At 36.5% G+C, this 26,940-nt stretch overlaps 1 long non-coding RNA gene across 1 annotated transcript in view; it reads right to left on the bottom strand.

The window, feature by feature from the left end:
- LOC107313320 (uncharacterized) overlaps positions 1 to 26,940 on the bottom strand; it is a 134,656-nt gene that overhangs the window by 5,278 nt on the left and 102,438 nt on the right. The window contains exons 2-3 of the long non-coding RNA XR_014945332.1: positions 958 to 1,552; positions 189 to 324 (exon numbers count right to left, since the gene is read on the bottom strand). This is a non-coding gene — a long non-coding RNA (uncharacterized LOC107313320). The remainder of the gene's footprint in view (positions 1 to 188; positions 325 to 957; positions 1,553 to 26,940) is intronic.

Raw genomic sequence — 26,940 nt, 5'->3', positions numbered from 1 at the left:
CTTTATCTACACTCCTTGCTCCAGTTCATCTACACTGGACTGAATGCTTGCAAGAAGAGGGAACCCAGACTTTTAAACATATCTCTCACTAGCCCAAGTTCTTTAGCACCACAAAGACCAGCTTTGGAATCAGTAGTCTGAATAGTCGCAAGATCACAAGTATCTGAGGAGCCTGACCTTTAACTGACCTTTAGATGACTTCAGAGTCAAATGTTCAGCTCAGGCTGGACTGTTCTTCTACGGCAGATGAAGGACATAAGCAACTAGAAAAGGTGATTTTCCACTTTATAAGTATTTCTTCACACTTTAACATCAAGATCTATCCTACCAGGAATGAACATGAAAGAAGAATCGCTAATTACCTTTGAAGGTAAATCAACAAGAATTGTAAAAGTAATATGTAGTCTTACTGCCAATATTTGTATTATATTTGCCCACAGGTGATAACTAAATTAAATAATATGGAGTTCAATAAAGCAACAATGGTGTTTCATATGCAATACTTACTTTAATCAATATATTAACAATTTTGCTAGTTACATTATTAATACCATACATTATATGGCAACCAATTGGCTCTCTTAAGTCAGGACAGCAAAGTAGAAAACAAATGCCATTTCATCTAAATAATGATTTTGCTTGAAAAGATACTTGAGATAGGTTTAGACTAAAGCCTCCATTTTAACAAATGTTAGCTAATAAATATTAATTTTCAATTTAAATGAAATGTATAACAGCTTTACTGATACAAACACCAACATGACTGTGCAGTAAATACAGTTTCCAGTTCTGCTTTTAAACCATTTGGGCAGTTAGACATTATTTTAATTAGTTCTCTTTGTAATAAACTGAGGAAGAGAGATGCAAGTATCAATGAGGCACAAGTTTTTTTAGACTGCAAATACAACATTTGAGGTTACTTAGATTCACAGTTATCTTTGCACCTTAGTACCTTACCTCAGCAGAAGTGTTAAGTGTGTGATCACACACCAGTCTATGAGAATCTTCTCCTGTCAGGATGTAAGATGAATGTTGTCCAGGTCTATAGAGATGCATCAGTCCATAACACCACTGTAGCAATAACGGCCAGCTGACACCTTTCAAATGTGAGGACGGCTGGATGCTGAGCTGTAAAAGTGGATTCTCTACTGGTTTCTTCTATATGGCAATCCAGTAATTTCAAAGTGTGTTCTTGACAGGCAGCCAGGATTTGTGGAGATCTTACTTGATCTTTGAAGGTCTGAGCTGTTAAAACACAGGGTTCACAGTTGCAGCCAAAACCACCGGGAGATGTAGTTTCCTTCTCCCTTTGCAAGGTACAAATCAAGATCCTCGCACAGAGAATTTTAACAACAAATTGCCCAAACCGTGCTTGTGCTATACTACTGAGAAACCTGAAAAGGTTATGAAGAAGTTAATATTCTGTTTTTAGAGCATGATATAGATGATTTGTAAGTCAAAACCCAAAACCACACAGTTCATGAAAAAAATTAAAGGCTTTCTCCTTTTCATTTAGAGTCCTGTTCAATCGATACTCTGAGGAAAGCAGATTCTGGAAGAAAAATGAAAATATGAAGTTATTTATATAACTTTAAAGGATATATTACACAACACAATTAAGATGTGGTAATTATGACACAGGCAAATTTCACTGATAATAAGAAGTCATGATATTTAGACAATCTTAAAACAATCATGCTGCCAACTTATTTTTAAGTTAAAATCCATCAGTTTTTGCTTAATTGTCTTGGAGGAAAACAGGATAACTGTTGTCACTAGGGATATTATAGCCTTGTATGCAAGATATATTTTTAAGAACTTTTACAAATGTATGAGGTAGGGCAAAAAGTTACCTGCAATTCAAAAAACACCTAATCTTTAGAGCTCTGACTTTTTAGGTGAACGCTTTTTACCCACTATGACATTAACAAAGAACAACGAAATATATAGATAAAATGTTCAACATTAGCAATTAAGCAGAAAAAGAAATTTCTCACTAGCTTAATGAGGAGGTGGTAGTGGCAGCTCAATTTTTGTCGCTTTACCAAAGATTTATTTTGTGCAGTATTTATTTTATTTACATATATTTATATATATGTATTTTATGCAGTAGAATAAGTATTAGAATACATGACAGAATAATCTGCCCTTTACTGGGTGCATTTTACAACAGCAGTGGGGAGGAGGAAGAGATATCAAAAACAAGTGTTGACCACTGCATTTTACAGGAAACTTACTTCTGACTAGGTCTGATGAGCACATAGGTGTATTTATTTCCTGATTGTCAAGAAACTTCAGTAGACAAAATTTTCTTAAGACCAGTTGGGCCTGAACATGAGTTGGACATAAGGCCATAGATCACTGTCAAAGTTTTTCCTAGAGTTTGAAATTAGAGTCCTTTCACAGTTTAGATTCCTTAGGGACCAGGCAATAGCTCAGCAGGGTTTCCAATGTTCTGGAAGATTCTTCCAAGAACATTGGAAACCCTGTTTTGGATTTAACTGCCTGAGTGCTGATGAGTAATTCTGGTGCCTGCAATCCTTTCTGCAGCCCAGCACAAGAAATCTCTGCCATTCAAATGCTGCACAGATCCAATAAAATTATAAAAGCCACCAAAATTTACATGTGAGACATAGTAAGGCAGGTAGTAATACAGAAAGAACAGGACAGAGCTCTGGGTAACATAAAAGTCAAAATTTTAGACAGTCTTCAAAATCATTTCACTTTATGTAAAATCTCTATCAATAGTAATAAAATTAGTAGTATGAATAAGAGGAATACTGGTGCTAAGATTCTTCTCTGCTTCTTTCACATGAATGTGGATTTGAAGGCTGGACTATTTAGTGGTTAAATAATAGGTTGCAGCCAGAGGGTTGTGGTTATCCAGTATGCGTTTAGATGAAGGCCACTCATGAGTAGTGTTCCTCACTCTTTTGGAACCAGTGTTTTTCAACATCTTTATCAGTTACACAGATGATAAGATTGAGTGCACACTCAATAAGTTTCTGCTGACACCAAGCTGTGTGGTGCAGTTGACAGAATGGAAGGTATGCCATCCAAAGAGACTTGGACAGGTTTGAGCAGTGGTCTTAAAAAAAAAAACTAATCAAGTTCAACAAGGCCAAGATCAAGGTGCTGCATTTGCATCAGTGCTATCCCAGATGTGTATACAAACTGGGAGAAGAACTCATTGAGTGCAGACCTTCAGAGAAGAGCTTGGGGGACAAAAAGATGAACAAAAAGCCACAGGTTGCCCAGAGAAGTTGTAGATACCCCATTTCTGGAGGCATTCAGGGCCATGTTGGATGAAGTCCTGCACAGCCTGATCTAGATGGTAGGAATCCTGCTATGGCAATGGGATTAAAACTAGATAACCTTTAAGGTCTTCTCCAACCCAAACCATTCTGTGATATGATTCTATCGCATATTTGTGATGTGCTACAGCACATGTAGTGATTTTCAGCTTAGTGACTCACACATATGACTTCTGCCAAAGCTCATTAATCCTAATTCTTTAGGAACTGTGTCAAAAACACACTATGCAGCTATAGTATAGATTTGAGATGCATAAAAGCAGTTGTATTAAAACATTTAATCACTTAATGAATTCATAAATGTTTTTTAAGTGTCTCTTTATAACACCAGCTTATGAAGTGCACACCTGTAGTTTGTTGACAATGTAAATTTATAAAGGGACAGATAAAGAAAACACTCATAGGTGTACAAAAAAAGAGGCAATAACACATTTTTTACCGTCTGATTTTCAGAATCTGCATAAAAACTCAGAGATGCTCCTGTTAAACTTAACTTTCAGCAGTGAAATTCCCTGTAGGCCAGTGAACACAATGCAGATTTTTCAGTGAATTGGAGACAATTCATTCTAGGCATATTTTTTCCAATTACACTCGTTGTGAAAATACTAGTAATGGAAGCTCAGCAACTAGGATCCACATTTAGTATGCAATAGTTTTCCACTGCACACAGAAGTATGGCAGTGCTACTTATACACAGCAAAACTTCAATATTTGAATACTTTCAGATAACACGTATTAGCTTCTACTAAGATGCTCCTCAAATAAATGTTTTGAATATAAATCTAAAACCTAACAGCACTTAAACAATCAGCTGCAAACAGGTTACACCCCAGATCAAATACTGATAATGATTCTAAACGCCCTAAGTTCCCTCCAGCATTTTCAGCAATAACATTTATCAAGGAGGAAGCTCACATAAGACAGAGTTGTGTGACTGAAGCATTTCTCTGTGACAGGTATACAGTGCATCACTTCAATGGTAAAGTTTCTGGGGGTTGTCTTTTTTATCAAGAGAAAATGCCAAGAGGGCAAAGAGATCTATCAACCAGCAGGATACCTATATATATACCTAAAGGTTGTCTCAGTCCTTAGCTTTGTCAGCTTTGGCACCACGCATTTGTTGGAATGAAATAGATACAAAGTAAATTGGATGAGGTCACAGTCACAACTGCTGAAGTGTACCATCCACTGCTTCATTGCATTCCAATCCACTGTTTGGTCTCTGTAATTTTGCACTTCCATTCATATGCACTTCCATGTTAGACACCATTTTGTCAGACTGCCTCTCTGCTGCCTTCTGTGTGCAGTAACGGGATATTGGTGGAGAGGTTTGACCTCTACTGCTGTAACACCAACAATTGCTTCTGATGCCATGGGCCAACAGAATAAAATCAGAGGCATTACTTTCAGAGCAGCCTTTGCACTTCACTAAGCACCCTTTCTGCGGGGCACAAACCAAGGCAGAAGATAGAATGGACTTCAGTATATTAGATCAGTTACAATAGAATAACAGCTTTGTTATTTTCTTATTAAGGAATATCATTTGATTCTAGTTCACTCATATATTTATGCTTGTGATTCACTCAGCACTGATGGAACATTCTGTTGCTGAATTTCCTGAGGAAGCATCTGCCCACAGTTAAACTTAATAATAACTTCCTTGGCTGAAATTCAGAGAAAGTGCTTCACCAGAAGGATGTGATCTTTAACCTACCTGCCCTTCCCCAACACAGCTCTTTTTTCATATACTCAGTCCCATCTGCATTAAATGCTATACACTGATCTTCTCCATAGCCGACAAAAGTTCAGAGTTTTATGTTCCTGGATACTGGGGATCCAGCCAGAAAAAACTGAAGAATTTACACAATCTAGATTCCCTCTCAGAGAGATAATTACAGATTTTCAAATGCTAAGTCCATTCACATTTATCATCAATTTCACTTTGGACAAGAAAAGGAAAGGACAGTAAATTAGCAGCTTTGGAAATCAACACAGTCAACAGTAATAATATTATGAATCATCTCTGATAGAACTTCTGTGACAGTCACTCTCCTGCCACTTTCAGCAGCTGTCAGGGTGGTCAGACATCTTTCTAATGGTTATCATAACTAATGACAACCACTGTAATTGTTATCTAATGGCAATCATAGCTCAGCATGTGGGCTTGAAGGTGTCCACATGTTGGACATTTCAAGAGAGCTTTTCCAGCACTAATGATGATAGCTCTGTTGCCAGCTAAGTTTTCCCCTGCCAGCAAGTAAGAACTGCTTAAACTCAATAGCCTCAGCCAAACAACCTGTGATTCTCCATCATGATTTGGCCACTAACCTCTTACAGTAAGCCCTCAGAGGAAACAGTAGCAGGCAAGATCCCAAATCTGTAAGTTATTAAGGACTTTCTCCCCTTCCAGTGCCTCATATTGAGGCTCTGTGACATTATCTTTCTACAGGGAGGCACTACTAAGAATAAACATTACGATAAGGATGGCAGGTAACAACCTCAACACAATTGCTAGCAAATACTGGCTTAGCTCTACTTCAGATCTCTTCAAACCACATAAAAACATATTTGCAAATAAGAGTTTTTTGGGTTTTTTTTTCCTTCTGCTTTCCTATAAATACCATCAAGAGTTTCCCATAAAAAAAAAACTCCTTACTCCTTTGTAAATATGCTTATTTTATTCCTTTATTATCTCAGTAATGTGGATACATTTATGCCCAAGTGTCAAAAAGATAAAAGCACAAACTTTGCTAAACATAAATATATTAAAAAGTTGACTTCATTCTTTAAGACCTACTTTTAAACACAATACCTCTATTCTTTTTTTAAATCTATATTCCTTCATCTGTATTCATAAAAGATATTTTGTTTCCAGAGATAGTTATTCAGACTATTTATCAGTTAGACACACTTCAAAACAACAAAAACTTCTTCCTTTATGGAATCTCACAATAGAAAAAAAATCTATGAAAGCCTTTCTATCATCCCATTCAATCATTCTTATCCAATAAATTCCGTAATGGCTCAAATTAGGAAAATACAGAAATTAAAAGAAAAATAGTAAATAGGTCACCCTTTTCTCCTTTCATTTATATGAAATAAATAAACACTGAGAAATAAAACAACCAAACAAAAAACAATCAGTAGAATCAGAAGTCAGAAAACAATCTAAGTAGGACACAAATGTTTGCAATTTGCCAGAGTAATTTTTAAACTAGATACATATTCACTATTAGTTTAAACTGATATTAAAAAAACAACAACAAAAAAAAAGGTAGGAGTAAATAATAATTAGTATTGTAACATTTCAAACAGCAAATTTTTAGTGATTAGGAACAGGAAAAAGCTCAATACTTCTTGTGTTGAGCAAAGCTTACAGTCCTTGACAGGACCAAATGTCATTCAGTATTTGAATATTTGTTACAGCTATTTCTAGAACACAACTTTTGAAATAACCTTCTCTATACATTGGCAGGCACTCAGTACAGTAGTACTTTTCTTCATGATCTCTCACACTCGGTGAGTTTTACTGTACTTTTACAGAGTGGAGAAGACCCAATAGAAGAAAAGGGCAAAAAGTCTTGGCAGATTATATACCATAAATCACTTGCAAGGTGACAGTTTTGAGGTCTGAATTTAAAGAATTGTTCTGAATTGAGTAGACTGTATTGACAGAATACTGAATGGGATCTTTGGTATACCAAACCTCCAGAGCTTTTGGACAAAAGACTTCTGTCCATACAGGAAATTATTAGTTTTAAAAGGGAAGACTGGAGGTGGAACTGTCCATTGCAGACAAGTAGCAAGTTGAATCTGTAATGTAAGGCTGAATTTTACAAATAGATTTGTATGCTGAGCATTAGTTTGAAACTCCTGACTTGCTTGGATTAAAAACAGACATCAGAGAACTGGTGACACTCATTATTAAAGGGAAAAAAAAGCACAATAACACTGATATCAAAAAAGCCTGCACAGTATCCTGGACACATTTATGAGGATGTGATCCACTTCATAGCCTGTTCCATATTAAAGGACAAAAATTACGTGGAAATCAAACGAAATAATATCAAAATATTTCAATATAATCATAATATAAATTTAGAAACAAGAATGCCATGTGTCCAGAATTGTGTATTTTGAGGCAATGCACTCAAATTGTTTCCCTGTTTGTCAAAGTAGAGATTTATTGCTTCTCTTCCATCACTGCTGACTTTTTCCCATTCCCTTAAGAAAGCTTAATTCCAGCTTGAACAGTTTCTTTTTTTTTTTTCTTAGTATCTTTATCCTCAGTTGTAATTGAATCAACAGAAGTACTATCTAATCATATTGTTCTGCTATTTATGAAGCTTTCTAAATCTCTCAGCAAGTAAATTAGTGTCATATCAAACTGCTGAGTTTGAATTTTGCTGGCAGAGACAGATATAGGGCACTTTCCTTTAGTGCGTAACAACAGATCCTGTTATAAAAATAACTCCTCTCCACCCCTCAAACTTCATAATCCAGTCTATTCAGGAACAGGATTCTGTTATGTGGGTCAATGACAACTAAGATGATGCCAGTTAAGATGCAGTTTTCACAGTGTGTCACTTCTCCATCCAAAGTAATCATTACTACTAATGAGAAATCAACATTTTTACTTCTACTATTAAGGTTATATTAAATATTACTGAAAAAAAAAACCCAAACTAAAAAAGACTCCACATTCTTACTTGTGACAGAAAGCAGCTTCCATGAAAGAACATGTTGCCAGACTACTAACTTCAAAAGGATACATTCTCAGCTATTCAACACACATGCAGACACTCTAAGTTACTTTTACATGTATTGAGTTCAGGTGGCTACTGCAGGCAAAGCCCAAGCTCCAGTGAATTTGATTTATAAAGAACTGAGATTAAAGAATTAGGTTTGGGGAGTTTTTTTTATCATCTTTGTTTTGCTGTTTTGTTGGTTTCAAAGGCATGCTTCGATAAATATTGGCCTCCACCATTGCTACAGCCACTTCCAAAAAAAAACAGCCTTTAGGTGGTATGTATTCCTAGTGTCTTTTCATTGTTTGTGCTGTAGTTATCCGGACAGCACTGCTTTATTTTGCTTTATAAACAACTTTTTTGTCATGTTATCAGATAATTGAGAATTGTTCAGCTTACTCACTTCCCCCGACAGTAAACTTTCTGATGGAAACTGAGCATCTTTCAACATGTGAACAAGTCCTTAGAACAAGAATATTTAAGACTACTTCAAAAAAGGAGCTGGAGGAGAAATATGATTTTATGCGATTAGATGGGGAGCATTTAAGAAAGTATAGTAAATAGTGTTTTAACCCCTTCTGACGGGAGAGAAATATCCATTAAAAGTATATTGAATTAACCTTAAATTCTAATAGAAAAATTACCTTTTTCTTATAGAACACAATGTAAAACCAGATCTAAACTTTAGATCTAAATAAATTACAGATAAATCTGTTTGAAGCTTAGAGTACTGCTGACAAGACTTACTAATAAATAAAATGCTTCTTTTCCTTCAACAGCTATTTACACACACAAAAAAAAATCAAATGGTGTAACATGTTAATCAATCAAAATAATAGTCGAAAGATTTTCTTTCAAGTAGTTCCTGTTGACAATAAATTTCCTTATGGTATTTGTATTCTGATGTGTTGTATATTCAATTTATGTCTTCTGTGATTCTTAAAAAGTATTAAAATAATCCAGTTATTCCAAAGTTGGAGTTTCTCTTTTTCATACAGAGTTATTTACATTCACATGACTGTATATTTTTATAAGCTTTTCAATTTATAGGATTTTAATTATTTATTTATGCTACACTTTCATCTTCTTCCTCTTCTCATCTTCTAGTCCTGTACTTAAGTTCTCCAGCTGCCTTCCATGCAGTGATGCAGTGAGAGATTTGGAGCATAGATATAAGCAAGTAGCTTCTGCAAACTAATCTCAAATTATTTTACACCTAATGTCAGTTTTCAGTACCAGACAAGTGTTCTACTAATTGATAAAAAAAAAAAGAAAATGTTTGAATCTTACTACAATAAACTTCAGCACTTCAATTACTTCCTTTCTATCCAAAATTTTATTCATGTGGAAAACTCATAATAGGTGTGTTTGTTATTGCTCTTTTTGATATTATGTTACTTTCCCAGAGTTTCAGGCAACAAGCTTCATCCCCCTCCATCTGCTAACCACTTTGGTTAGTGGGAGGTAATTTTATATGCTACATTTATATCAATCATAATGAATTCTTAATGAAAAGAAAACCTATTTCATTTAGGGAATATGGTGATAACCAATCTGCTAAACATTTACAAATCTATAAAGCAAAATTATTCCTTCAGAGGACATGTTCTAAAACATACTGCTTATTAAATCACATATTGTCTGTTTGTTCGCCATATAGACAGAAAGGACCATTCTCAAATACCCTCAATTCATCCCACAGGTGAAGACATGGTTTCTAAAATATCCCTGAGGAAAAACTAATGCCACAAGTTTTCCCTTGAAAACTATCACATCTGGGATGATCTGCATATATTTGAGGCACTACAACCAAGGTTCACTGCTTACTATAAGGCGAGCAAATCAAAAAGAGAAAAAGATGACACAGTACAATAAACCATGTTATGTTTTCTTGACCTCTAGACTTTAAATGCTGATGACTTAAAGCTTCCAGAAGGGAGAAGACCAGCATTCTGGATGGTAAATGTAACAAAGAAAACAATAAAAGAGCCTTAAATTCTTAGAATATCCTAGCCTGGAAGTGACTCACAAGGATCACCAAGTCCAACTCCTGGATCCACAAAGGATCACCCAAAATTCAAAACCTGTCAGAGAGCATTGTCCAAACACTTGAACTCCAGAAGGCTTAGTGCCATGACCACTGTCCTGAACATCCTGTTCCAGCACCTGAGTCTTACTGCAGGAAGTCTCTAACATCAGTGGACCCTGTATACAATTCTGTGATTCAGCAACTCTATACTGCTTCTTTCCCCTCCTCCCCATAAAAAGCTGACACTTGATTTTTTTTTGCACAATGTTAGTCTGTTCAGCTGTTGTTGTGTATGTTAGATTGCCACAGAGTTCTCCAAAGAAGAAATTATCAGAACCTGCTAAGTAATTTATATGTGCCCTGATGATTCTAGAAGCAACCAACTCAAGATGCAACTTTGCTTCCATTTTAACCGGCCAAGATTTACAAGAGAACTTCAGTCAGGTAATTCCATCCTCTTCTGAACTCAGGGCATCAGTCAAATTTTGGCAGTTTCTTACTTTTATTTTGTAGAAGAGACCATGGCTACCCTCCTGCTTATAATGAAAGGTCCATTTAGAAGTATATCACTTGCCAGTTTGTCCCCCACACTTCATTTCTACAGGTATGCAAATGTTACTCTGTTTTATCTGGGAACTAGTTCTTTTAACCCAGATTTTTAATATGGTATAAAATTTCTGTCTTACCTTTTGAGAATCACTTCCTGTTTTTCAGTAAGAAATATTTCTTTCAATTACATTAAAAAGAAAAAAATACATGAAGACTTCTTTTTTTCTTTTTTTTTTACACATTAAGATACGTATAGCTGCACAATCTAGTTCTATATGGCTTATTATTGCAGAGTAAGCAGCACAGCAGGCTACATAGCAAACACATTGATTCTTCCACTCTTTCTTAGGGAAACCATAAGGCATTACAAAAAAAAAAAAAAAAAGAAGTAAAGAAAAGAAAAGAAACAGTCACATTATTGGGACATCAATGATATTTTACTTGAAAACAGTACATGTACCTGATTTCAAGGAAGAGAAATTGATCACGTTGAAATCCCCCTTCTACTTTACCTTGGCAAGTTTACTTTGGCAAGTTCTTAAGTAAAAGACCGTTATCCTAGGAATCTCCAATAGCTTGAAATATTTGTACACATTTGAAAATGGAGTATGATCTACAATGCTGAACTTTGTAACTCAATTTCCAGAACATCCTAAGAACCCCATTGTTGTATTTTTTGGCTCACAGTGCACAAGCGTCCTTGAAATTTACTGTTGATGTTTTCACCCATATTCAGAATACAGTGAAAAGTTACAAGTTATGGGTAGACTTCTCTTAATGCTAATGTTGAAATAGTCCAGTGCTTCCCAATTCTGTCAAAGAGTTTCAGAAAGAAACCACTGCTAAGTGTGACAAATCCACTGATGCTGTCATATGCACTAGAAATGAAATCTGTAAAAGCTTTGCTGTCCTTCAGCAGTTGGTAGGTGAAGATTGCTAATCTTGAAATTTTAAAGTACTATATTTGATGGAGTGAACTGAATAGATACCCAACTGTCTCCTGACAGCTTCCTACCTTCACAAACTTTAAAGCGCAGTAATAATCTGTAGTATATACACTTGCAGAGCACTCTATATAGGCTAGAATCATCTCTTATCTTAAAGTGTTTTAAAGTTTAACTGAATAAGAGTAATCCTATGGAGCTCAGAATTTACTAGGAGCATAAGGCAGTGAGCACATTCATCATTCCTTTCAGTGTGGAAATGCCAAGCCAAAACTGTCAGTGCAATTTCACCGACTTCTAGGTGTGTATTTGACACACTGTAAAATGCCTGTGTACATTTATCTCTAAGTTATCTTACAATTTTTAAAGATTTAGATGTAACATACTTACAAAGCATTTTTTTTAACCTTTTTCACAATAAATGTAATATGCTGATGATCTCAAAGGACTTAACTGCACAATATACGAAGTTAGCATTCTGTGAATGTTTTCAAGTAAAAATTAGCTGTAAGCTCAAGATGTATCATGCTGAGATTTTAGGGAGAAGATGCTCATAATTGTTGCCTTTTTGCGTGACAAGCATGAACGATAAGTCAGTAGAGAGAAACTATCTGTGCCTTGCCATGAAAAGGACCATATGCTGAGGCAGAGAGAGAGAGAGAGAGAAAAAAAAAGAACGTTGCATCCATTATTTAACCTTGCAGAAATAAGTAAAGGCAAGGCTAGATACTCACATGGTCTCAATCAGCATGATCATTCTGACTGTGTAACTATTTAAAAGAGTAAAAAGGTAGTGCAAATCAAAGAACAAAACAGGTGATAAAGAAATCAGAGTGGCAGTATTTTCTCACTTCACATTTGCAGTTACCAGTGTAAGCATCTGTTTTAACCTGGCCATCTTATGAAGTACTTCTAGAGGCAAATTACTGGACAGGAGAAGCTTATAAAGTTCTTTCATACCATTGTATTATTTATATTATGAAATACCATAAAAATCATACATCATTGTACATTTTTAGGCTTTTTTTTTTTTTTAAATAATACTCTAATACTTCCCATGACTGCTGTTTCTTGGTTTTGTGCTCAACATATATTCACATTTAGACAAAGCAGTAGAAAATAGCAGAAAACACCTGAACGGCAAATACAGCCCAGGAAGGACAGGCTTCTGAGAGCTATCATAGAACTGCAGGGGTTGGCAGGGACCTCAAGAGATCAGCAAGTCCAGCTCTTTGCTAATGGTGGTTCCCTACAACAAGTGACACAGGTAAGCATTCAGATGGGTCTTGAATACCGACACAGAAGGAGAATCCACTGCCTCTCTGGGTAATCTGTTCCAGTGCTCTGTCACTGACAGTGGGTAAGTTTTTCCTCATGTTGTGAAACTTCCTGTATTCCAGTTTCTGCCCATTGCCCCATGTCCTATTGTTGCTTGCCACCAAAAAGAGTCTACCCCATCCACTTAGCTCCCACACTTGAAATATTTATAAACAGCGATGAGATGCCCTCTCAGCCTTCTCTTTATCAGACCAAAGAATCCTGGCATTCAGCTTTTCCTCATATGGGAGGTAGGAAATGCTGAGTTAACAAGGATAGTGAGAACAAATAAATAAATAAATAAATAAAATAAAAGGAAAAAATACCTACAGAGAGGACAGAACACTTATCATACAGTGCTGAAAATACACAGAATTCCTTACATGCTTTTTTTCAACATGATACTGGTGATAGATCTGTATGTTACGAAGAAAAAATGGTGAAGCAAATTCAAGTTCTATGTGATGCCATTAACACCAGTATCCACCTGCTAAATTAAATTCACGCATATCTGATCCCATCTATTCTCAGCAGAAAATGTGAAAAAAAAAACTGACCACATTCAGAAAGAAATAAGCTCATAAATCATAGTACTATTTCTTGTTCAGTTCATAGATAAATTACTTGGATGTTGTAACGAATGTTCAATACTTAAAATTATTTTTCATTTATAAAGCATGGATATTTCAAATCAGGGCATTTATTTCCTTCTCCATGACTGGAGAGATATGGTTTCTGAAAACATGAGAAGAATGTCCTCGGGTCAGTACTCTTCGTGTTGTTGTCATATCTGTCATATGACCACAAAGAAACAGTGCAGAAGCTTGACAGAATAAATAATGAGACTCGGCAAATATTTTCCAAGAACAAGACACTACCCCTAGTGCATTGGGATGCTGCCTTAGTCCACGGCTCCAATTTCACTTGCTCCCAGGCAGTGAACAGCTATCTGGTTGTCCCTACTCTGACACACCTGACTTTAAAGTACACAGTTATTTCCCCTGACTATACTGTAGCCATAACTACTTCAGTGCGAAAAAAGAACTTAAAGGACATCGCACAGAAATCTTAAAGAAAGGCCCAAAATTCTGTCCATATAAATAAATAGGATGCTGAAAAACATACACAATGTACTGAAGAGAACGATATGTAGTGATGAATACAATGGAAAATTAAAGTGAAGTATTATGTTTAACATAGCAGCCATGGAGCTTGAATTTTTACAAAGAGTAGTGCAGCCTGTGAAGATGTCTCCCCTGCTTCTTATAAAAATTGCTTTGCTACAGTGATATCACTGAAAAAACAAACAATCAAAAAACACGAACAACTACCTTAAGAAAATTATAATTATGATTTTGAAAGCTGCAAGAGCTCTACATGATGTTAAATGTCAGAACTCCAATATGATTTTTGTCTCCGATTATACTGTTGCTCTCTTAGAGGATGAGCAAAGCTTGCTCCCTTATATAGCAGCAATTATAGACTACCTTGCACTGCATCACACCCTGCTGGGCAGAATGGAGAATGTACTAGTTAATCATATGTCACTTTACCCCTACAGGAAACTTCTGTCTTCATGATTCAAAGGGTTGGTAAAGCTAGTAAGGACACCGAGAAATTGACAGGCACAAGGGGCAAAATACAATTCTCAGTGGGGCATAATCCACTCCTGACTCAGAATCCCAGCTTTCAGTCTCTTCAATAAATAACATACATTTGATATATATACTAGATTGTCAGCTTTTGTACTGCACACCTCCCATGGATGTGGAAGACTCATGAAAACAAGAAAAACAAAGATTAAATAAGATGAATGGGATAAGATAGGATGAACAAGCTTGTAGGTACTAAAAGAGCCTTTGATTAATTTGACTAATACTTGTATCATTCTAGCACTGTGTAAGAAATTTGAAGGCATGTACAAGTGTGTTTCTCAAGAGTCTGAGATTCTAAAATACAAAACATGAAAAAAAACATTTTTGAATTTTTATTATCATAACATTTCAGTTGGCTCTTAAGCTTTGAGTTGTCTTTAAACGATTGTCGTTTCTTTTTATTTAAATAAACTGGAATGATGATAAAAGTTAATATAAATATGCATCATTTTTCATCATCTTCCATCCTTCATCAATTTTCTTGTTCTATTTCAGATATAAATTTGTAATCCTATTGAAATCAAAAGCTATCACATGCTTCTTGCTGCTCCTGCTCATAACCAGACTCTCAACTACAGACTGAAAATTACTGTGTGAATTTAAAGTAGCTAATACCGCACTGTCATAGAAATCTCACTGGCTAGAAACACAAGCAAAGCTCCAGGCTCAAGCCAACAATGTGACTTTGCAACCCCTTCCCAGCAAAAATGGACAGTCACCTTGATACCAATCACATCCAAAAGTCACACCATTTTCAGTTAGGATTTAATTAATTCTGAATCTCTGCAAACCTGACATATGATTTTTTTCCTAAATACATGAGAAATATAACTTTTTTTTTTTTCCCCCCCACTAAAAATTAACCAAGTCTCTTATTTCACATTATTTCTCTTTGAGAACATCTTGTTCAAATTTCTGATTTTATTACAAATCATCTTTCCTGTTGCCATCTGTCATGGTTTTGTAATTTTGTAATTTTGTTATCAGTATTCCACATCATAACATCATGTAAAGCATGGATAATTTTATCAAATGTGCAGTTCACAGAAGAAGACTACATATCCCAGAGAACATCACGGTCAGGGAGAAGTCACGGGACCAGGACACTATATAATCTCGCTCCCAGGCTAGAGTTTTCTCTCTCTGAGACTTCTCGGAGAGTGGGAAGTGTTCCAGCCGTGTCACCTAGAGTTCACAGCAGGCCTCTCAGTTTTTGGGGACTCTCTCTCTCTGTTTCATTTTATTTATTAGCCTCAATTATATTATATTATATTGTGTTATCTTGTATTCCGATATCATATTTAGTAAAATAAGTTTTCCTCCTTAGATTGCAGCTGTTTTTATCCCATTCCCCTTTTGCCTCTCCTTTCCAGGCCTGGGGGGGCCCTACAGGGTGGCTCCCCCCTGTCACTGGCATAGGTAAATTTAGTTAACCTGTGATACCATCTTTCTACCATCTAGCTTTCAGTTTTTTATCTCGCATATTTACAAACAATTATGTATACTTTACCATATGAAATAAGAGGTTGTATGTTATTCCCATTTTAAGGTTTCTCTCTTTCAAATGCACACAAAGATACATATAAAAACACAGATATTACACAAAGTTAAAGATGGGAGTTGCATCTCATCCATTTTTACGGACAAGTCCAATGAAATTAGGAAATATTTGCCAGTCTTTCTCTGAAATCTATTTAAAATAATATCATACTTCTTACAGAATTCTAGAACTTGTATCAAATCACACAAACTACAAACGAAAAACAGAGGATGAATCATGAAGTCTACACACAATCAAATATTGCCCCCCAAAAGCCACAGACTTTTTCATCCCACAATTATTATTATACCAAATCAAACAAACAAAAAACCAATCAACACTATATTCCCAAACTCATTGTTTGCTTCACTATTGTTGTCATTTTCTTTTAGGAAAAGATGAAACCTTTCTGGTCAGTCATACTGCTTCACCATTTTTCTCCACATGAGACATAAATACAAGCACTAGTACTCCTTGCTGTCTTCACAGAACACATCTTAAAGATGATTTCTGCATTTTCTTGCATATTTAAAACACACGCATGGTAAAAATTGCAAATTCAGCCATGCAGGCATGCTCCTGCAATGCTTTAGAATGAGACATAAGGAAAAGATATCTGATTAACAACGAGGTACCTCCTGGAAGAGATGCCAAGGCACATGCATGATGAGGAAATGATCTTAGAAAAGCCAGCACAGCTTCACCAAAAACAGATCATACCTCACCTATCATCATGTGGACTTCTAAGATAAAGTGATGTCATCAGAAGACAATGGAAGAGCAGCAGATATTATCTACCTGGACTTGTGCAAGGTGTGTGATGTGGTCCCACATCATATCTTTATCTCTAAATTGGAAATACAAGAATTTGAATGGTGGAATATTCAGTGGATAAAGAACTGGATGGCTGTAGCAAGAAGGTTGTTTGTGGTCAGTGGCTCTATACCCAGGTGGAGGCCAGTCACAAGCGGTACCCTTAAGGGACCATCTTGGGATGGATGCTTTTGAACGTCTTAATCAATGATCTAGACAGCAGGACTGAGCATATCCACAGCAAGTTTGCTGATAACTAAGTTATGCAGTTGTATTACATTGTATCCTAGTTGCATTATATTGTATCCTAGTTGCATTGACGTTCCATAAAAACATGTCATCTAGAAGGACCTGGACAGGCCTGAAAAGTGAGCCAATGAGAACCTAAATAGGTTCAACAAGGCCAAGTGCAAAGTGTTGCTCTTGGGTTAGGACAACCCTAGATGTGCACACAGAACAGGAGAACAACTCCTAGAGAAAGCCCTTCCAAGAAGGACTTGAGTGTCCTGTTGGACAAAAAGCTAGACATGAGCCAACTGCATGCTCCTGTAGCCCAGAATGGGTGCCAATGGCACCCTGGGCTACATCAAAAGAGGAGTGGCAGAAGGGAGAGGGAGGCAATAGTCCTCTCTCTAAATCCATCATCCTCCATTTTAAAACCATTTCTCCTCATCCTGTTGTTACATGCCCTGAAAACAAGCCCCACCCCAGCTTTCCTGTAAGTTCCCTTTCAGGTACTAGAAGGCCACCATGAGGCCACTCCATATGCCCTATCCATATACAATAATCATATTTTCATTGAATTCTAACTTTGTTTTCTAACACCAGCTGATATGAATAAGTAAAACAATACTCTGAGCCTTGGTGAGATAGAGTGCTAACTTCTAATTTTAGCTACCACAGATATTGCTCATGTTAACATTATTTGCTTGTTACAACACTTACCTGTATTCCTGTATATGTTATACTGCACATCAAGTCTCACCCGTATATAAAAATGAAATGCATAAAACCTACTGTTTAGAATATTCAGGTTGGACAGACTTCAAGGCTCATCTCTGATAAAAGGCTTTTCAAGGAGACCTGAGCTATTGCTAAGGGGATTTCATGGGATTCCTTCCAAAATGCTGCTTCCCACTAAACCTCAAAGTTACTGGTAGGAAAAAAAAAAAAAAAAAAAAAAAAAAAAAAAAAAAAGCCAGCTGAAAGATGACAGCAGAGTGAAAAGGCATAATTTCCTTCACTAAACTTCTTCCTTAAGGGATCATTCTGAAGAGAAGCTTAAATATATGATAGAAATACAGGTTTTCATAAAAAATAATAAAAACTGGTTGAATTAACCAACCATATTGTTTCAGAGCTCTTTATTTGATATCACTTTGGTCATGTCACCTCTATTCTGTTCTGTAATCTTACATATCATTCCATAAGTAGTAATAGAAGCAAAGGAGCAAGATGAACAGTAAAAGTGCTCACAAGCTTTTGTACAGAGCCACAGAATCATAGAAGATGGAAGGGAGAGGAGATCATCTATTCTAACTCCTGTGAAAAAAAGGTTCCCTAGAAGACATTACACAGAAAACCATCCAGGTGGGTTTCAAATATCCCCAGAGAAGGAGACTGCACCACCTCTCTGGGCAGCTTGTTCCAGTGCTCTGTCACTATCACAGTAAATTTTTTTCCTCATGATCAGATGGAACCTCCCATTTTCCAGTTTGCACCCAATTATAGCCCAAATAACTTAAACTGGCTGAGGTGAATAGATTCAAAAGCAAATGAGAAGAGGACAGATGGGATTCACACTCATATCAAAAGCCTCTAGAAAACCGTTGTGTCCCCCTAAACTCTTCAAATAAGATGAATTAGTTGAACTACATGCTAAACTGATCTGTCAGAAACACCACTCACTCGCCCTTATCTAAAAGCACTTGTTTGGAAGAGTTTGAACCTCTGGTGAACAGCCTGATGTAGCATTAATCAAAAGGCATGTTGTAAGATCAAGCTTGCACTGAAACTGATATTCATTTCAGCTTCAAACTATCAGTAATAGATTGCCACTAGCCAGTAAAAAGTTCACTATAAAGAATTATGTTCTTTCTGCCCTTGATCACAGTTACTGCGTTATCTACAGTAAGCAATTTTCTCACATGCTCTTCAGAAGGTCATTCAAAACACTGCTAGTGAAAATTTGTGATTGTAGAATGCAAACTCCTGTTCAACACTGACAAAAATGTATTGCTAATGCTGATGACTATGTCAAAAAAAATATTTTGTAGCTGAGAATTAGCTCTATCAAAAAGTGTTATTGTGCTTTGTTTCCATGGAAACTGAAATAGATACAAATAGGAGGCATTTCTTTCAGGGCAGCCTACAAACTTCTGAAGGATACATAATAAGCTTGAAAAACTACGCACCAAAAAACCCTTCTGGGATTTTTTTTTTAATTGTAAATGTAAATTGTAAATTAATTGTAAATAAAAGAAATCAAGCTGTTTAATTTTTAGCAGAGGAGAGGACAGTTGTTTTTTTTTTACTCTTGGTAGAATGATAGTAACAACAACAGAAAGCAACAGCATCAACAAAAAAGAAATTTTTGATGTTGTTGTTTTTTGTTACTACCATTCTTTTCAAGCCAAAATTTCAGTTTATGATATACATTTCACAGTTAGCTCTTACTTTATATTCAGTCCTTACTTTTTAACTCACTGGAATGACCCCTTGATAAATCAGTATGTATTCTCCCACACAAACATAAGTGACTAGTACTGAGCTTCCTTTTGAATGCACATGATTTGAGGGCCAGCAGCTGTGTTCGCAAGTTCCAAGCTTACAGATTTACTACTTATGACACTAATAACATTAGAAAAGACCATAGAAGAGATTCTTATGGAAATGCCCTTCAGTTAAAAAGGACTGAATGGAAATAAGAGTGCTTCTTCCTGCCCTCCCCTCCCCTCCAAGACATCTGCTTTTTGTTTATTTGAATGTATCTATGATTGCTTTTCTGAAAGAATGGCCTTCAAAAAAAATAAAAATGAGTGATGTATGTAGGTGGCTTGGACCTTTTGCATGAAGCATTTGAGAACTGCATGTTGCCCAAGTATTCAGATACCTAGCAGTGAGAGTCTGCCCATAAAAGAGAAAACTTGCTTCAGATTTACAGTAGTCTTTCGTACACAGAATGTTTTGACATTCTTATAAAAAAAAAGAGATCATCCGAGCAGTTCTAGAATACACAGATAGACCTACCTGTTCAGGGCTGGACAGAGCATTGTGGTTATAATCACTGCCACAGTATGAAAGGGAAAAGTGAGAGAGGAAAGAGTAGACATTAGGGGGGGACAAAAATGTCAGGTCTATTATACATAACTGGCACTCAGCTATCAACAGCTATTACAGACCTTTCCCCTAATGCAAGCTCATGGGTTGCCATTAGTCTTTAATCTTCACTTAATAAATATCTCACATGTGTCTGACTGAAGCTGGTAGAATACTGCTGGTCTGTAATTGCACTGGTTAGTTTCAGGCCAAGGTTTATTATCTATTTAATAGGCCCTCATAAAAAAGAAAACCTAGTACTTTCCTAAAGCTCATCACATGAAAGTAATACAGTGTGAAGCACTATCTTTCATGAAGCTCCCGAAGGCTTCACACACATGTTTTAACTTCAGTTCTGTCACAGGCATTCTCTACTTTCTATGAAGGAAATTAGACTTCAGGAAGGAGCAGAGGACTGCCCAGCCTATCCATTCATAGAGAGCCAAATGAGGCTATCCAAAGTTGTGGTCCAAATTTGTAACTGGCAAGGAAAAAAGGAGATGACTGTAAATTTATAATATATATAATAACATATATAATACATAAAATATATATAATATATATGTAAATAATATATAATATATAAAATAATCCTTCCAGAAATGTTAGATGACAATACAGTCCTATTAAATATCAATATCATGTGTTTGAATGCTGTCATCTTTCTGCCAGAAAAGTCAGTTTTTATGTAAAAACAGATGGCATTGAAAAATGTTGAAGGTTTACAGCTGAATTTGTAAATTGTACATAGTATAGATGAAATCTAAAAAGAAATATTGAGAACTTCATAGCATCAAGAATATTTCCATCTACAGGTTGAGCCCTAAAAGCAGCTCCATAACTCTACAAAAATGCAGTTAGCAGAATGGCATGGTTAGGATAGTATTTTACAGGTTGTATAATTAGAAAGGTTATCACAGTGGAAATAGATAATCAAAGGAAAGTGAAATGCTCACCCATGTCCTAGCCTTGCAGCAGAAAACTCCAAAGGGAGAGATCTCCAGAAAGAGATCAATCCCCAATGGTAGTCAGCCCTTAAATGAGGTCTAAGAGAGGTGCCACCAGGCTTCACCCCTTCCAGTCACACAGCTGAACTGCCTTCACCTGTGCTCCCACAGCTGACTCAGCACTTGCCTCAAGTGATCAATTAGTGGTTGAGGCCATGACTCAATAGTTCCTGTACAACAATTTTGCTGGATTTTCCTGTATTTTCTGAATAACTGATGTGTGGAAAATTGTTTGGAAAACTGGCAAGGATATAATGATTACGCAGCAATACAAGGTGCAAGAAGAACCATTTATCCAGCACATACTTTCATAACTGCTTTTTAAGCCCTTCTTTTGAAGCAAATAGCCATTGTTTATGAGCTTATATATTCAGCATTAAACCTTCAACACATGTCAATATTCAATTACATTGTTACTAACTTCTGTTAAAGGCAGAAGATGCACCCTGAGAGCTTCCTACTGTGGGGTACTATAACAGCTGAAGCCCCCATTCATTTTCAGCTTCATTCTCCAAGGCAGAGCAGCAGGCTATAGTTTTTCTTGTTTTGTTTTGGCCTTTTTGTTTGTTTTAAGTGTTCTTGTTTAATGCTATTACTATTCAAGGCTGGGCATGATCACTACCTGAATCTCTATTACATTCTTCCTACCCAACCCTTAAGGTTTTGTTTCAGGGTATGTCAAGCTTTTATCAGTTGTAATTTACACCACTGCCCTGAAACATGAAGAATTATGAAACATATGAAGTGAAGGGCACTTATAACCAGGAGGGAGACAGATTTCTTATACAGTCTGATAATAACAGGTCAAGGGGAAATAGCTTCAAACTAGAAGAAGAGAAATGCAAGTTAGATATTAAGAAGGAAATCTTTACACAGAGGGCAGCAAGGCACTGGCACAAGCTGCCCTGACAAGCTGTGGGTGCTCAGGGTCAGCTGGATGGGTCCCTGGGCACCTTTATCTGGTGGTAGACACCAGCAGCAGGGTTAGAGCTATGTGACCTTCAAACTCAAGCCGTTCTATGATTCTATTATAACAGAATCAATATGATCAAAACACAAGTATAATTACTTAAGCATCTAACACAAGAATCTGTTCCAAAATATGACAGTGAATTGGAACACAAACAATACATACTGGCAAGTAAACAGGATAAATTGGAAAACTAGAATCGTTACTCAGGTAGGTTAAGAGCATATCTAATAATTCTATTTTCAACTCTAAGTAGTTAGCTAGCAAAACCTTCAAAACTTTGATTAAGTTGTTCAAGCTTGCACTCCTAATGTAAAAATAACACCATATTTCAGGTTAATGTGCATTACCACATTAATTGAAATTAGTAAGGAATATGAACACCTTCGGAAAAAAAGCCAGTCTATTTTTATTATTAATTATCTGAAAATGTATGCATCTCTAAGAACATGGGTTCTCAATCCTGTCTTCATTCTTTTGATGTCTTGTTATTATGCATTTCATGATGGTACCTCTATACCTTACCAACTCAATATTGAAGTGCCCTCAAAAACCTCATTTAAGTTTCAATTAGTCTGTAAATTGTTCATTTCCTAGCATATACAAATAAATGAGCTATACTCACAAGAGCTCATCAGTTTAGGATTTTTGTGTTTCCTACTCTTACTGTTCCAAAACTGTTAGTTAACTTCTATTTTATACTTTAATTTCTGTATCAAAAAACAAATGCAGACATCTAGAAAGGAACCAAAAACATTTAATCTAATCTTTCTACTTGGTGTTTTTAAAATAAATGGAAATACTGGCATGACTAAAGATACGTACTTTTTTTAAGAACAAAAATTCTTTGAGTTCACCTTTTATTTGACAGGAGATACTCAAAATATTGCCTTTGTAGAAGTACTACAATGACAACACAGAGCGCTGAGCAAAATGCTCTCATTGAGATGACCAACAGAAAGATACAAAGTAGTTCTGCTGCTGTAGAAAAAAAACTCAGGGAGCATCTTCTCAAAACCCACTCATTAATAGCTTGTCTATGCAAACCGTAACAAAAAGAAGCCAACTGAATTTCATTCCATACCTACTATTTCTGGAAAACTAAAATTCTTTTGACTTATATAAAAAAAAGCAGAGCTTCTTACTTGCATCTAATAAGAAAGGCATTTGTGCAGTCACTACTTGCTTATGAAAACAAATAATGTTTTAAGATGCCTACAAAATATGTACAAAACCAGCAACACTTAAAGAAAAAGTTATAAGAAGATGTCATCAGAAATCATGAAGTGCCACACGTTTTAGTGTTATGTCTAGAACAACACAACCGTGGAAAAAAACCAACCAAACAAACAAGCTGCAAAAAAGCAAGATGTGAAATAGTATGGCTTATTTTAGTATGTTATTTCAGACTATAGAAATCGTTCTCTTGCATTTTATAGTAACAAATTTATTGAAATCACTTATGGATTTCTTTTTGAAGAATACATCTCCTATCCTTGTGTGAGCAAGTTGCAAATTTGTTACAAATCATTTGAACATTAATCTCTCTAGCTCATTCTACTTGTAATTTCACTTATTTTAAAATTGCTAAAGAAACCATTTAAAGTAATGATTGCTTACTAAACCTGTAATCAGTCTGTGTTAATTGGATGTCACCCTTTGTAAATCATTTGTGTTTGCTGACAATAAAAACCATATGATTTAAAAGTGTCTGATTATAAAATCATGGTATACTGTCTTTAGTGATGTTCTGAGAATGAAGCTGACAACTGTTAAGGGTCAACTTTTGACACAAAGCAAACAGATAAAACAAACAATACTTATAGATTGAATAGAGAAAAAAAATGTCTGCTCAAAAATACATTAATACTTCTTTTACTTTAAAAGCCATAATTCAGTGTAAAAAAAAAAAACAAACAACTAAAAACAAAGCAGAAGCTAGTGTGTGCTTTTGGCAAGCTGAACATGTCTACCTAAAGCAGCACAGTAACTCCATTGCTCATGAAGGAAGTAAAAGACAGATACTTTGGTAAGCATACTAAAAGGAATGGTTAAGAAGTGAAAAAATAAAGATTACAAGTACAACTCTATATTTACTATCACTTGTTATAAAAGCAGATGCATATGCATACACACCCCACAAAAAAGTTTACTACAAAGTTTCAGTGTATAATGTGAACTATTACTACCGTCGAAGACAACAATAAGGTTAGAGTAATAATGCATTACAAGATTTTTTTTGAAAGAGCACATTAGATACGGAAGTGATTACTTAAAACAAGATAAAAACTTAAAGATGGATAATGGAGGGAAAGGTCTGTCATTCTGTCAAAGAGATTCTACTCTCATTTTCTTAATAGGGTCTTAAAACTCAGAATCTCTCTCCAAAACAAAGCTATCAAAAACTTGCACATTAGTAGCAGTAACACCACAAAAATGACTCATGATTTAAAGCTATATTAACTTCTTAGTAAATTGATAGTGCAGTAGATAAGACCCACACCATCCACATGCCCTTGAAAGGGAATGCACTGGCACTGCCTCAAAATCTGGTTGCACAGACATGACAAGACATCACAGAAGCACAGAATGACCTGGGTTGGAAGGAACCTCAAGGATCATGTGGTTCCAACCCCCCTGCCTGGCAGGGCCACCAAACATACGCCTTTACTAGATCAGGTTGCCCAGGGCCCTGTCCAACCTGGTCTTGAACACCTCCAAGGATGGGGCATCCACAACTTCCCTGGGCAGCCCATTCCAGGGCCTAACCACTCTCCTAGTAAAGAAATTCCCCCTAACATCCAACCTATATTTTCCCTCTTTCAACTTAAAACCATTTCCCCTAGTCCTGCTATTGTCAGCCCTTTCAAAGAGTTTACTCCCCTCCTGGGAGTAAGCTCCCTTCAGGTATTGAAAGGCTGCAATGAGGTCACCCCGCAACCTTCTCTTCTCCAGGCTGAACAAACCCAACTCCCTCAGCCTGTCCTCATAGGGGAGGTGCTCCAGCCCCCTTATCATCTTCGTGGACCTCCTCTGGACCCTTTCCAAAATCTCCATGTCTTTTTTGTACTGAGGGCTCCACACCTGGACACAGTACTCCAGATGGGGCCTCACAAGAGCAGAGTAGAGAAGGACGATCACCTCCCTATCCCTGCTGACCACCCCTCTCCTGATGGAGCCCAGGATCCCATTTGCTTTCCGGGCTGCCAGAGCGCACTGCTGACTCATGATGAGTCTTTCATCCATCAGGACCCCCAGGTCCTTCTCTGCCGAGCTTCTCTCAAGGATCACTCCTCCCAGCCTGTACAGGTGCCTGGGGTTCTTCCGGCCCAAGTGCAAAACCTTGCACTTTGCCGTGTTGAACCTCATTAGGTTCACCCGAGCCCAGCTTTCCAGCCTGTCGAGGTCCCTCTGAATGGCATCTGTTCCCTCCACCATACCAACTGCACCACTCATCTTGGTGTCATCAGCAAACTTGCTGAGGGTGCACTCCATTCCCTCATCAATGTCATTAATAAAGATGTTAAAGAGCACCGGTCCCGAGACAGACCCTTGAGGGACACCGCTCGTTACCGGCCTCCACCTAGACATAGAGCCATTGACCACCACCCTCCATCTGCGGCCTTTCATCCAATTTCTTATCCATCGAGTTGTCCACCCATCAAAGCCACTTCCCTCCAATTTGGAGATGAGGATGTGATAGGGGACCATGTCAAAGGCCTTGCTCAGGTACTACTTGAAGCTGTTCTACTCATGAGCCAAGAAACCATTAGCACTCAGCCCAATATTTTATTAGACTGGGCAACCTGCTTTAGCAAGAGTTGACATCTCAAGCCCCTTCTGACCTCAGACAGTTGTTTATCAAATCAACAATTAAATTGAGCACTCAAGTCACTGTTTTCTTTTGTGCTCATAGATTTCACTTTAGATCTGCAGTGTTTACTATTTTTTTTCCATGTTTACAACTAACAGTAGAGTAGGCATTCATTATTTGATCACTTAAATTTCTATTAAAAAAAATATACATGAGCTTTCTCCTTCCTTCTTTCCCCACCCTCACCCTCCCAGATAACATCATATCTGTTTCTTTATGGATTAGATAGTATAACAATAGATTTATGGATTGCAATATTTCCCCATCTGATCACTCAGACAAAAAAGGTTGGCATCAAAACTGCTGTTAAATTTGGACAGATTCAGTTCTGGGTTACATAGGCAAAAGTGACCAGCTTCTACTATTCTCTGATAGTAGGTTTATAGTAGGGTTCCCTTCACCATTCCTGCATCTTCCCTAAGTGATTTGTTCTTCATACTTTGAAAAATACTAAGCCTATTCACATTTTATGATTAAAATAGACCATGAAATGACACAAGTCAAAGTGAATATATTTAGAAGAAAATAATACATTCCTAGGGAAAAAGTCTTTCAAAAAAAGCATTCTTAATTATCACTTATTAAGATAAGCAGCAATTACATTATCAGTATGTAATTATAACAATGACATAGAATGCTCATTAAAGGTAAGTTCTTGATCAGAGGTATTAGAAGTTCCACAATATAAATCAAACCATTATTAATTCAGTGTTAGAGAAAAAGAGTAGAAATTTAGTACTTATTTTAGACATCTGCATTATTGAGATCATGACAAGCTCATCTTTGAGCAAGAAATGCTGAGAACCCAGTCAGAACATGAAAATTCATTCAGTTGGTGGGACAGGACAAGGGGTGAACAGGT

The sequence above is a fragment of the Coturnix japonica genome, chromosome 4 (assembly GCF_054131305.1).
Source record: "Coturnix japonica strain WE chromosome 4, WE-NBRP24, whole genome shotgun sequence".
Taxonomy (NCBI): domain Eukaryota; kingdom Metazoa; phylum Chordata; class Aves; order Galliformes; family Phasianidae; genus Coturnix; species Coturnix japonica.
Note: the sequence above shows the minus strand (reverse complement) of the source record. Positions and strands in the feature narration are given on the sequence as shown.